This window comes from Loxodonta africana, chromosome 15, assembly GCF_030014295.1.
Source record: "Loxodonta africana isolate mLoxAfr1 chromosome 15, mLoxAfr1.hap2, whole genome shotgun sequence".
Taxonomy (NCBI): Eukaryota; Metazoa; Chordata; class Mammalia; order Proboscidea; family Elephantidae; genus Loxodonta; species Loxodonta africana.
Genome location: NC_087356.1, coordinates 79657890 through 79671600, shown reverse-complemented (window position 1 = coordinate 79671600; position 13711 = coordinate 79657890). Strand labels below are relative to the sequence as shown.

The window sequence follows — 13711 nt, the reverse complement described above, 5'->3', positions numbered from 1 at the left end:
GATTCCCTGTTTTTTTTTTAACAAACGTTGAGAAGGAATAAGCCTGGTCTTAGCAAGTGGCAAGCCTGGCCACAGTCGCCATATTCTGAGCCTCCCTGTCTCCGAGGTTACATATTTGTCATTCAAGAAACGAGGCCTGCCAATAATTGTGGCCGTGGACTTACTACTGGTGCACGCACCTCTCCTGAAGAGTGTACGAATAAGGAGCCTCAGCTGGGCTCAACCGGGAGGAACTGCCCACCTGGGTTTGGCTAAGCCAGACCATGGCTGAGCACGTACCTCCAACCTGAGATGTGAATCAGCAGACTCTTGGCCAGCCAGGCTTCAGATCCAAATGGAGATGTTAGTCAAGCTGGAAGGGGGTGATCCTTGTTTGAGAAGAAAAAAGGGGGATAAACATTTACCCAGCACCTACTACGTGCCAGATACCTTCTCCGTGCTCTCTTATTTATAAATATTTGCAACAATCCTGGAGGAGGTGCTTTTGGCAGACATGTCCATCGGAGATTTGTGCCTCTCTTTCCGTGGTGTGGAGTCATTGCTGGGAAGCAGCTGCCCAGACAGGGACTGTTTTCCTAGACTTCCTTACATCTAGGTGGGGCCATGTGACTGAATCTTGGTCAAAAGGATATGGCTGTGCCCTGTCTGTAGGCAGTGTCATGCCTGGGCCTCACTACGTAAACTTCCCACATCATCTTCCACATACTATCTCTTCCACTATCCACCTCTAGATGTTGACTTCCAGAACAACTTTGAAGGCCACAAGTTAAAATAGTTAATCCTCAGTTAGTCTGGCTCCCTGGATGACCGTGTGATGCTGACCCTGCCTCCCACCTCTACTGCCCCTGCCTGCTGGGATTCTATATGAGCAAAATATACACTTTTATTGTGTTAAGCCGTTGAGATTTCAGGTTTTTCTATACAATAACTTGTGTCACCTTAACCAATACAGTGTTATTCCCCTTAACACATGAGGAAACAGGCTCAAAGATGCACAGCGACTTTCCCAAGAATACACAGTGACCGTGGAAGCTGAATTGCTCCTATTTTTTCCACTTCTCCAGACTGCCTCACCACAACACAATGTTCTTTATGTCCTTCAATCTACCAACAATACCTCTCATCGCAATATGGCTGCTGAAGCCCAGTAATCACATCCTCACATGAGAGCATATAAAGCAGGAAGAAAGGAGACTGGAAGCCAAAACGACTTTCTCCTCTGGGTCTTTCTTTTCTCAGGGGCTAAAATCTTTCTCAAAATCCCTCAGCATATTTCTCATTGGTCCAGGGTCTCATGCCTACTCCTGGACCAATGTGCTGACACAGGGGAATGAGATCGCTTAGACTAACTATGACTCATCCCTTGACACTGGACAGGTTGCTGCCTGAGCTACATTATTGGTCTGTTGGAAAGAAAGGAGGGGAAATGGCTGCTGGGTGGGCAGCCAGTAGTGTTTCCCGAAGAAGCCTGGAGAGAAGTGGAGGGTCCCCAAAGGCACCAGTTTGTGGGTATGCCTGGTGCCCAGACTTGGAGCCCCCACAACTTTACTTTCTCTGCTATTTGTTCCAATCATACACAATTGTTAATCTTCACCCACTACCTCCAGGTGCACTTCCCAGACCAAGAGCCAGCCCTAGGGAGTGGGACTTGGGGTCTTGAGGGGAGGTCACCAGGGAGAACCACAAATATCCTTCCACCTCCCAACCCAGCCCTTGAAGGTTTCAGCCCTCATAATTGAGGCTAATGAACGTGAGAGTGCCCTTGGGATAGGGGAAAAGAGAGAAGGTAAAGCCAAGGCATTAAAGCCACTGTCCAGCATAAGCAGCGGGAGGTTGCAGAGCCCAGGGAAGGGGGTGGGTCCTCTAAGTGACACAGGGATGGTTCTGGATCCAGCACACAGGGGCGAACCTTGGAGCTTTTTCAGCACTGGCTGAGACCCCAGGGGGTGCTGGTCCCAGGGCAGTGATAACAGGTGCTGCAGGGGCCACTCTAAGACTGCAGATTTACTGTTTCTTACTGGGGCCTCTGCTCATCTAGATGCATGCCCCAGGCCACACCATTCACCCTTGCTCTGTCTGCAGCTAGCGCTACTTGCATGCTCCTTACACGGCATAGCCCTGGGATACTGAAAGCTACTAGTTCAGGTACACATCTCGTTGTCCTTATCTAGCCCTGGCTTGCCAAGGGACAGATGTCAGACAATAGTGATACCCACTGGGGGTGGGAGGGGGAGTTACTCGTGATGCTGTGGTCTCACGTGTCCTCTCCTTGTCTCCTGTGTGTCCTTTCCAGGGGTGCATCTGTGGAAGTTGTCATGGACTGTATTGTGTCCCCCTATAATATGTGTCAACTTGGTTAGGTCGTGATTCCCAGTATTGTGTGGTTATCATTCATCTTGTGATTGTAATTTTGTGTTAAAGAGGGATAGAGTGGGATCGTAACACCCTTACCCAGGTCATATCCCTGATCCAATGTAAAGGGTTTCCCAGGGGTGTGGCCTGCACCACCTTTTATCTCTCAAGAGATATAAAGGAAAGGGAAGCGAGCAGAGAAAAGGGACCTCATACCACCAAGAAAACAGTGCCAGGAGCAGAGCATGTCCTTTGGACACCAGGGTCCCTGCACGGAGAAGCTCCTAGTCCAGGGGAAGATTGACGAGAAGGTTGATGGAGAGAGAAAGGCTTCCCCTGGAGCTGACACCCTGAATTTGGACTTTTAGCCCACTTTAAAGAAATAAATTTCTCTTTGTTAAAGCCATCCACTTGTGGCATTTTTATTACAGCAGCACTAGATGACTAGACAGAAGAGTTCACTCCACTCGTTCTTCCACTCAACCATCCATCCAACCATCCATCCATCCACTCATCCATCCATCCATCCATCCATCCATCCATCCATCCATCCATCCATCCATCCATCCATCCATCCAGAACATATCAAGGTCCTGCCTTGTGCCAAGCCCTGCCCTAAGTGAGAAATTACACAGAAGAATAAGATATGTTTTCTTATCCTTGAGGAACTCACAGTCTAGCAGGGGAGACAAACAAGTAAACGGGCGGTTTCAAAATGGTCTTAAGAAGCACAGACCAGGGAGAAGATAGTTGTGAAGGACCAGCAGGAAACAACCAGGCACAGAGGTGGGGTCTGGGGGCAGAGGGTGAGGGACCGGGGTATCCCAGGTAGGGTACTAGCCTCCCTGAGGGCCACAGAAACAACTTGGCTGCACACACACACAGGCAAAAGCAGATACAGAGCCCAGTTCTGACCAACTTAAGCCCCAAGTCTCACCGATATCCCTCTGTTCTGGACACCCCTGTCCAAACCTGTGTGCAGTGTAGACCCAAGCTCTCCAAGGGCCAGCTCTAATCCCATCTGCCCACCAGTTCCCTGAGGTGCAGGAGGCTGGGCAGAGCCTGACCCCTCTGGGTCACCCCGCTCCCACTCTCTGGCATCAGCACCTGGTCTGGTTCCCTGGGCACTGGGTCTTTCCCAACGCCAGATCCTTCTGAGCACACTCTCACTTACTCCAGCAGGCCTCTGTCTCCCTGCTTGAAACCCTCCTTCTCATTTAGTTTAGAGCTTGCTGGGAGCCAGAGAAACACCTTGTGTTCATCCTTAACAATTAATCCTTGGTGATTAGCTGACAGAATTTAATATCCATAAACACACCAGCAGCCTGTTTGTGGACTGCAGGAATCACAACCAGGACCTATGTGGAGAGAAGGGGACTCTGGTCATTGCTCCTACTCTCTAGCCCACACCAAGAGAACTGTCCTTTCAAACCCTGTCTTTTGTCATCTTCTGTCTTCTGGAACAAGTTAGCTCATCAGCCTGCTTCTTCATCTGAAAAGGGCGTGAGTTTGGGCAAGTTACTGACCCATACTGCATGTGAATTCCCCACTCGGGAAAGCAGGCATCATAATACTACGCAAACTCAGGGTTGTTGTGAGAGTTAGATGAGATGATGTGTGGGCAGCACCTTGCCTAACACCTTGCATTGAATAGTACCAAAACCAAACCTATTGCCGTCGAGTCGATTCCCCACAGAGTTTCCAAGGAGCACCTGGTGGGTTTGAACTGCCAACCTTTTGGTTAGCAGCCGTAGCACTTAACCACTATGCCACCAGGGTTTCCTCATTGAATAGTAGATGACATTTATTGAGTGCTTACCAAACGGTTAAGTGCTCGGCTGCTAACTGAAAGGTCGGTGTTTGGAACCTACCCAGCTGCTCCATGGAAAAAAGGCCTAGAGATCTGTTCGCATAAAGATTACAGCTTAGAAAACCTATGGGGCAGTTCTACTCTGTCACATAGGGTCACTATGAGTCGGAATCAACTCGACAGTTCCCAGTAACCATAGCACCACCATATGCTGTCAACTGTTGACAGTATTTCACATGGATTATGTCATCTAAGTCTCACAACCGCTCTAGGAGTTAAGCATTATTCTCATTTTATAGATGAAGAAACTGAAGCTCAGAGAGGTTAAATAACTTGCCAAAGGTCACACAGTAAGTAGCTAAGCCAAGATCCAAACCCAGACAGTGTGGTCCCAGAGTCCAGCCCTTGACCACTTCGAAGAACTGCCTAAGACAGGGCTCCTCAAAACTTGACATGTCGAAGAAAAACCAGGGATCTCATTCTACACAGATTCTGATCCCGAAGGTCAGGCTGGAGCTTGAGATTCTGCATTTCTAACAAGCACCTGGTGATGCCAGCTGAGGTCTGGAGGATACTCAATACACATTAGCATCTTTCTCTTTCATTTCTTGCAGCAAGAGAGTTCTTTGCAAGAAACCTGGATTCTTAGAATTTTAGAGTTGGAAGGAACCTTAACAATTCCTTGGCTGCCTCCTCGGGCCCCTGTCTGGGCCTCTGGTGGGTGGGTGATTGTTCCCTTCACTCTCCATCTGGGCCCAACCACTGGTTACCCCTGTCACCAGAGCCACATGGGGCAAAGTCCACACTGACCACACCCTCTGCTCCTCCTATTCAGGCCTGAGCCAGAGGACAGAAAAGGGAGCCTCCACCCAGCAACACCTGGCTTCGATTCTGGACAAGGAGACCAATAGGAAGCCACTGGGGTGAGAGAAAGTTCTCAAAACAACAGGTGAAGGGGAAGGAAGTCACAGAAGCGAGGTGGGCAGCGCTGAGACACATAGGTCAGCAGCCAGCCTTCCCGCTCATTCTGTGCCTGCCTCACCCCGCTGTGGACCGATGGCTTAGCCAGAGGAAGTGCTGTCCCAGAGGGCAGGTGGGCTGGGAGGAGGGGCTACCTGACAGCAGCAGTGATTAAAAACTAGGCAACAACCGCGACCTCACAGTGAATCTCACCGACATAATGCTGAGTGGGAGAAGCCAGGCATAAGAGAACAGGCTGCACGCTTCCATTTATATCAAGTTCAAAAGCAGACACCGCTAATCTGAAGTGACAGGCATCAGGAGGTGGTTTCCTCTGGGGGCAGATGGAATGGCTGGGAGGGGGCACGAGGGAGGCTTTTGGGGTGCTGGTGATGCTGATCTGGGGGGTGGTTACACAGGTGTGTTTGCTTTGTAAAAATTCCTTGGATCCTATACTTAATGTCTGTGTACTTTCCTGTATACATGACATACTTTAGAAGAAAGTCAGTTTAAGAAAAAAAAAGAAGCCTGGCTACAAAACAAAAGAAAACAGAACCAGCACAGGCCACTGAGGGAACTGGGGTTGCTCCACCCGGAGGGAGCTTTCCTCCCCTTAAGGACAAGGTGGGGGGTGGGTGCTCAGTTCCTCCTTCTCAGTTAGCAACCACATGGGCAACTGGGCTAAAGTCTCAATAACAAGTAACCTCAACCCTCTGCCCTTCACATGGAGGTGACTCAGCACTGACCAGAGGGAGCCTTCCCTGATCCCCCTGTCCCCTGCCCCCAAGCCACTTTCATGGCCTACTGACCCAGAGCACATCCAGCTCACCAGGGCCTGGGACTGTGGGACATCGGCACCAAGAAGACTCATGTAGGATGGGTGCCTCCGCATCTCCCCATCCCAAAGCATCTAGTTCTTAAATTGCTTGTCTGCTTCATGGTGCTAAGGTGCATAAGCCCAGAGATTCTGAGCTAAACTGTCTGGCTTCAAATCCCAGTTGCCCCACTTACTAGCTGCGTGATTTTGGGCAAGCCCTTTAACTTTTCTGTGCCTCAGTGTCTTCATCTGTGAAATCAGGATAGTAATAGTAACTAGAAACCCTGGTGGCTTCCAGGGAGGTTAAGTGCTACCGCTGCTAAGCAAAAGGTCAGCAGTTCAAATCCATCGGGTATTCCTTAGACGCCCAATGGAGCAGTTCTACTCCGTCCTATAGGGTCGCTATGAGTCAGAATTGACTCCACGGCAGTGGCTTTAAAAAAAAAAAAATTTTTTTTTTTTACCTCACAGGGTTACTCTGAGGATGAAATTCAATAATAGATGTAAAATGCTTAGAACAGTGCCTGGTGTATAGTAAGTGTCATGTTTATTATTATTATAATCCGGCATTTTGCAAATGTGTAAGGCACCTTGGATATGAGCATTCTGGAACAAGCCAGAGGTCAGAGGTCAGGGACCTGGGGCTTGTGTCTGGGCCAATCCGGCTGGTGGAGTGGCTGAGGGGAAGTGCCTCCCCAGAGTGCTGTGTGGCTCCTCTCTGTGCCTGCCTCTCACCTGTCAAGAGGCCAAGGGGAGCACAGTGGTACCCATGGAGGTGCTCGGAGCCCTTCAGGAGAGCGACCAGTCTCTCCCATCCAGCCCACCCTCCCCATTGCCATCTCACTTGGTCTTATTGCTTCGTCCTCAGAACCCCTGGGGCGTCAGGAAGGATTGTGAGCCCCTATTCTTGGGACCTCAGGTGCTGCCCAAACACTCAGTGCCCTGTTACTCCTCCTGGCATTTGCAAAGTGCTGTTTCCATTGCCTAGAATAGCTCTCCCTCCCTGACATACTCCTGCTCATGCTTCGGACACAGCTGAAATCTCACGTCTTCCATGGAACCTCCCTAGGCAGGCCCAGTCCCTCTCCTCTGAACACTCCTTTAGCGCTCAGTGCATACCTCCAGTGTCGCAGAACAACATTGGGTTAGAAATGACGTTCAGTGGCCTCGGGACAGTGGCCCCCAAAAGCACTCAGTAAGAGAGATGAAGGAGGAGGGAGGGAGGGAAGAAGACAGGAAGGGAGGGAGGAATGCAAAAACCCACCAGTCCAAGGGCTGGCAGTCCTCATTGTCACCCACCAGCCCAGGGCCCAGATGCCAGCCTCTCTGTCACTCTCACTTCCGCTGTCCCCTCCCTCCCTTGCCCCTCCCTTGGTCCACACGAACAGTCTTTATGACCTCTACTGACACCTCCTCCTTGAGGCCCCTGCCTTCTAACCCCGACCTGCCTCCAGCTGTCCATAAGAAGATAGGCAGGGGCCCATTCCCATCAAGTTGATTCTGACTCACACTGAACCTATAGCAACCCTATACCTTAAGCCCCAGGAGTGGCTTTCTTCAAATCCCATGTACTATCTTGATGTAATTCTGGCCTGGAGCTGCTTAAGGACCCCGTGCCCAGCAGCACTGTCAAGTTCACAGCTGGGGTGGCCAGCCATCAGCCAGTCACTGAGTAATGCATGTCCTCTCCCCCACCCCTCCTCATCAGCACAATGTTAGGTCCAGGGCTGGGACTTACAGATGTCTCCATGAATACCTATTCTACTTAGAAATAAATATGTGAATAAACAAAGACAGCATGCTTTATTGAGAGGTACAAAGGAGAAATGGTCTCGTACACCCCAGTAGCCAGAACAAGGAACTGACCATAGGAGGCGTGGGTGTGTCTGAGTCTGGGAACCACCACCTTCCAGCTTTGCAGTCTTGGACAGACCACCTAACTCCTCGGAGTCTCAGTTCCCTTGACTGGAGCACGGGGACTAACTCGCCAACTCACACAACTATGGGGAGTGAGAAATGAAACTCTTGTGGAACAGAGTGCTATAAGCGGCTGTGGGCTTGTTCGGAGGGTCCAGGTGAGCCTAAGCATGACGGTCAGACTAAAGGCAAGGGATCGGGAGCAAATGTCTTAGTTACCTAGTGCTGCTACAACAGAAACACGACATTTGGGTGGCCTTAACAAACAGAAATGTATTCTCTCACAGTCTAGAAAGCCAGAAGTCCAAATTCAGGGAGCCATCTCCGGGGGAAGGCTTTCTCTCTGTGTCAGCTCTGGAGGAAGGTCCTTGTCACCAATCTTCCCCTGGTCTAGGAGCTTCTCAGTGCAGGGACCCCCAAGTCCAAAGGATGCGCTCTGCTCCTGGCACTGCTTTCTTGGTGGTATGAGGTCCTTCTGTCTCTCTTTTATATCTCAAAAGAGATTGACACAAAATACAACCTAATCTTGTAGATTGAGTCCTGCCTCATTAACATAACTGCCTCTAATCCTGGCTTATTAACATCATAGAGGTAGGATTTACAATACATAGGAAAATCACATCAGATGACAAAATTGCGGACAATCACACAATACTGGGAATCACTGCCTAGCCAAGCTGATTCACATTTCAAGCTGATTCACATTTTGAGGGGGCCAAAATTCAACCCATAACAGCAAGAATGAGTCATCAAATCTTTGGTAAGGAGACATAGTCTTGGAGGTCATCTGGGAGCCACTCCCTCCCCCCAGAATAAGGATCCCTTCTGCAAGCCCCATAAAGTAGTAGGACGAAAACAGGTTTTGGGCAGGAGGGACACAAACCTGCTCGACTATTTACAGGCTGTGTGACCTTGAGCAAATTACTTAACCTCGCTGAGCTTATCACATCCTGTGTAATATGGGGACAATTATACCTAAATTGCAGGTTGTAATGTGCAAGAGAACACAGCAAGAGTATCTGGCACATAGTAGGCACTCAATAAATGGTAATGTTTATTATTATCTTTATTATTGTTATTTAGCTCTTCCTTGGACACTCAATAATGGTGAACTCACTGAGTCATGAGGCAATTCAAGCCACTGCTTGATCACCTTAGTTGTGGAAAAATTCACACTGACATTGAGCCATTTCTGTCCTCCCCGTAATTTCCACCCACTATTCCTCAATTGACCTTTTGTAGCCTCACAAAATAAGCCCGCTCCCTCTCCCCTCTGACAGAACTTCAGGCTTTGGAAGGCAGGAATCATGTCTCCCCCAGGTCTAGTGTCCAGCCACACTGCCCAATTCCATCAACTTTTTTCATGTGACCTGACTCCTCTCTGGCTACCCGCCCTGACACACTACAGTGTGGGGCCCAGAATGGCAAACATTCCAGCTGGCGTGGAGTGCAGGGGCCCACGGAGGAGTGCGGGGGCCCACGGAGGAGTGCGGGGGCCCACGGAGGAGTGCGGGGGCCCACGGAGGAGTGCGGGGGCCCACGGAGGAGTGCGGGGGCCCACGGAGTGTGGGGGCCCACGGAATGCGGGGGCCCAGCCTCTCTCCTGCCTACAGTCCCTTCTGGAGACGGGGACTGGAGGACAGGAGGGTTGGGGATCCAGACGGGTCATGTGTTTGCAGCCCAGCCCAGCCAATATGCGCAGAAACCAGGGCCATGGATGCCTGGGTTAACTTCCCAGGGATGTCATAAGAACCTAGCACAAACTAGGTGGCTTGAAACAACACAAATTTATTGCCTCACGGTTCTGATGGCTCGAAGTCCAAATCCAGGGTCTCGGCAGGGCCGTGCTCTCCAAAGTCATCTCTAGGAGAAAATCCTTTCTTGTCTCTCCCAGCTTCTGGTTCCTTGGCTCATGGGGGCAGCACTCCAATCTCTACCTCTGTCTTCACATGGCCGGCTTCCTTTTGCCTGTGTCTCTTCTCTTTTTATAAGGGCACTAACCATACTGGATTAGGGCCCATGCTACTCCAGGATGACACCAAGTTAAATTAAATAATTATATCTGCAAAGACCCTATTTCCAAATAAAGTCACATTTACAGGCACAGGGTGTTAGAACTTCAACATTTTTTGGGGGGGTGGGGTGCGGGTAGAACACAATTCAGCCCATAGCAATGCCCTCTGATACCTGCTCAGGGAGACCCAGCCATCTAGGGAGGCAGAGAAGTGCCTGCACGACAGACCCCTCCTCTGCCCACCTAAATCAGGACAGGTCCACTCCGGGGTATGAGTGGGTAAGGTAGGGGTACATAGGCAGTGAGTTCTTAGAGTCCCGCTGCCCAGACCCAGCGGCCTGGGTCAGAGCTGGTGAAAAGAGTAGGTCCCCCAGTGAGACTGGCTCAGTGGTCCTGTGGCCCAGAGTCCGCCCGTACACACACCTTGCTGGGTTCTTGCTGGGCTCTGAGGGAGGGGTCTGAAGTTTTCCTCAGCTTCTTCTGGGCAGGCGAAGCACTGCCATCTTCCGAGGATTCTTATCACAGAAGTAGGAAGGATTAGACCCACAATTACTACTTCCTCTTCTGACCCTCTCCACCCTGGTTCCCTGGGTCTCGTCTGGGCCAGATGGGGCGTGAGCTGGGGAGAGGACCAGGGAACATGCTGGAAGCCAGATGCTGTCGCTGAGTTGTGCCTTCCCAGGTAAATCAATTACACACCAAACACAAACAATCTGCTGCCTGCCTCTCCCCATTCCGAGGGCGACGTGTACGCAGGGAAGGAGCTGTCCTCCCGGGAGCAGCTTCATTTCCTTGTGGGGTGTGGGCCTCACGTTTTAACACTGAAGGCAGGGCTGGGGCAGGGTGAGGGGCTGGGCCTTGGCCCCTCATCTATAACCCTTCACGACCTTTAGCCTGAAGATCGTGGGCGAATGACAGGAACAAGGACCTTATACGTGCTCTGGGAAATTGGCCCATCTGCTGGGGAGGAGGCGGACAGGTGACCGAACCAACCTCGATCTGTGGCAAGATGCAGAGGCCCAGAGCAGAGGATGCACCCAGCTGCAGGTGGGGGTTCTTAATGGGCCAGAACTCAGCACAGTCAGGCTCAACCGAATTACAGGGAAGTGCGGGTCTGCCGGGAAATCTGCCGGGGCATAAAGTCCACACAGGCTAACGCGGAGGATGGAAGGAGCTCTCTCTATAGCAGGAGAGTTAAGGCTAAACCCCACAAGGGGCTCTTGACTACACGGGAGGTATTAGAATAGAGAACCTCGGGGGTCTGTAGAGACTTGAGCTCTGGTGGTCTTTAATAATACACAGCACCTGGGGCAGGAGGGATCCTCAAGGGGACGTGGCGACATAAGCAAGACAAGCCCATAGCCAGGCATTGTTTGCTATATTGAAACTCATGGTTGATAAGTGTCACTGAAGAGCAATAGCCTAGAGCTAGCAGCCCTGGGTTCTTGTTCTTGCTTTGACCTAACAAGCCATGTGACCTTTCTGGGCCTTGGTTCCCATCTGAGAAATGTTGGTTCAGGTGGTATATGTGGTGGAGGAGAGAGGAGTAACGAAGACCTCACCCTTCAGCAAGGAGTGGCTGGGACAGCACCGAGAAGATCCTGGACGCAGGCACTGCCCCTACCTTCCACTAGGAGGAACTGGGAAGGGCCTGGCCTGCGCAGATGAAGGTGTGTGTGTCCTAGTTAGACCCATGGCAAGGGCAGGTTAGGGGATTGTTTCTCTTTCACTAGAATGGGAAGAACGTTCTCCAGTCTACTGCCCAAATTTACCAAACCCCACTGCTCTCGAGTTGACTCCGGCTGCCCCAAAGTGTTTCTGAGGAGCACCTGGTGGATTCAAACTGCCAACCTTTTGGTTAGCAGCCATAGCACTTAACCACTGTGCCACCAGGGTTTCCCCCCAGTTTACAGGGAACAGTAAAGTATGATGATCACATTGGCGGAACTTCCAACAACTGGAGACTACCGGACCTAGAGAAATGGTCAGCTTCTGGAAAGTGGTACCTGCACGCACATATGTTGGGCAGAGAAGGGTAAATTATGCCCGGTGAACACGGACAGAGTATCTATGGGGGGTGTCTACTGTCTGCCCAGCACATGGGCTGTTGCATCATGCCAGTCTTCCTGGGATGAGCAAGGCAGGATAAAAGAAAACAGAGCATGGCCCCCTGTGCTTATTCTAATCAAAAAGTGAAGCCTCTAGTGGAAAAACCCTTGGCCTGGGAGTTGGAAGACTGGTTTGGATCAGACCGTACCACTAACCTCGAGGAAATGGGTGGAATCACATAATTTATGAAAATATCTGAATTAATCACCCAGGTTGGATAGAGACTGTACATCACAGCCACCCAGGCCCAGCCCCTGCCCTCTAACCGCTTAAGCTCTACCATGTCTACAAGATTTCAGGCAGCTCACAGGTGCAGGGCCACCAACGATGGAGGTCCCACTCTTCTGCACCAGCTGTGAATCTCTTCCTTTCCAGGGTAGAGTTTGAGCTATCCTGACGTGCCCTTTGGCCTTCTCAGGCCCCTTCCCCAGGCCTCATGCTCACGTGGGGATTTCTGAGGTTTCCATTCGGGGACAGCCAGAGGCAGCGGGCGGGGGCTGGGCTGCCTATGCATGAGTGTTTGTATGTGTTTGTGTGTGCGCAGGCGTGTCGTTGGCACGGACGTGACTCTGCATTATCCAGGCCCGTAATGAGTCCTCATTGCAATGGGTTTGATGGAATAATTATATTCTGGAAAAACTGCAGGAAACTGCGTCCCACTTCTTAAAGGGCAGGATCATCAAACATGTGTGCCACATTATTTGCGGTCACACCTTCTGCTGCATCTGCTCCCTTAAAAAAAAAATCTCCAACTCCAATCTGATCTGAATATATAAATCTGAATTATCACAGCAAAGGCGATACGCTCACACCTTTTTTCTTTTCCTTTTTTTTTATCTGTTGCCATGGTGATTAGATAAAATTCACGCCAAGTCTCCAGGGAAGGATGGAATTATTTCAGACAGTTTCTCACCCCTCTCAAGCTACTTCTCTCTGTAACATGCCTGGGCACCATCTCTAGGCTTGGGCAGGAAGACAGGGAAGAGGAGAAGGCACCATCTCTTAAGAAGCCTCGGAGAAGCAGAGGAAAGCACTGGCCTTTCAAAGATGGCTTTGGTGCCAAGCCCAGGCCCTAAATCATACAGCCAGCACATGCCCTCAAAGCCATGGCTAGGAAGTAACCCCTGGGAACGACCTCTGGAGAAAAACCAGGGCTCAAGGGGTGAAAGAGTGCCCTTGTTCAAGGTCAAGGCGATAGGAGTTGCAGAAATTGACCCTGGGTCTTGGCTCTGTCCTCTCCAAGTAGAGCTGAGCAAGGAAAGCAGTTTTCCTCAAAGAGTAAGAGACTCAGCTCCTGGCACTGAATCTGTGGCTGGATTCACCTTCCAACAGGGCTTCTTCTGAATGGGATTCTCACGGGGGCCAATTATCAGTGGATGTAATTTATTAAGGGTTTTTTTTTTTAAAAAAAAGGTATTACTGACCTGACTGTTATTTAATGACATCAATTCGAGGAACCTCTGCTCTGTGTATGTGTATGTGTGTCCTTGCCTTTTGCTTCAATGTCTCAGAGTATGTTACAGAAGGAAGAGCCTTTCTCCCTAGCAAGTTTCTATTAAGAGTCCCAATTCAGGGTATGGGAGAGAGGAGCTTTGATTCTAGAAGGCCTTCTTGACGGAAGCCTGAGGGAAATGAACTCATGCCTGTAAAAGCTGAGCATGGCTCATTGTTAAAGCCATAGCTGGGCAAGAAGGGGAAACCTGTGTCAGCCAAAACCTACAGGGTGGGACAA

The 13711-nt window shown here is 50.5% G+C and overlaps 1 protein-coding gene across 1 annotated transcript in view; it reads right to left on the bottom strand.

The window, feature by feature from the left end:
• DSCAML1 (DS cell adhesion molecule like 1) overlaps positions 1–13711 on the bottom strand; it is a 418105-nt gene that overhangs the window by 347867 nt on the left and 56527 nt on the right. The window lies entirely within an intron of this gene.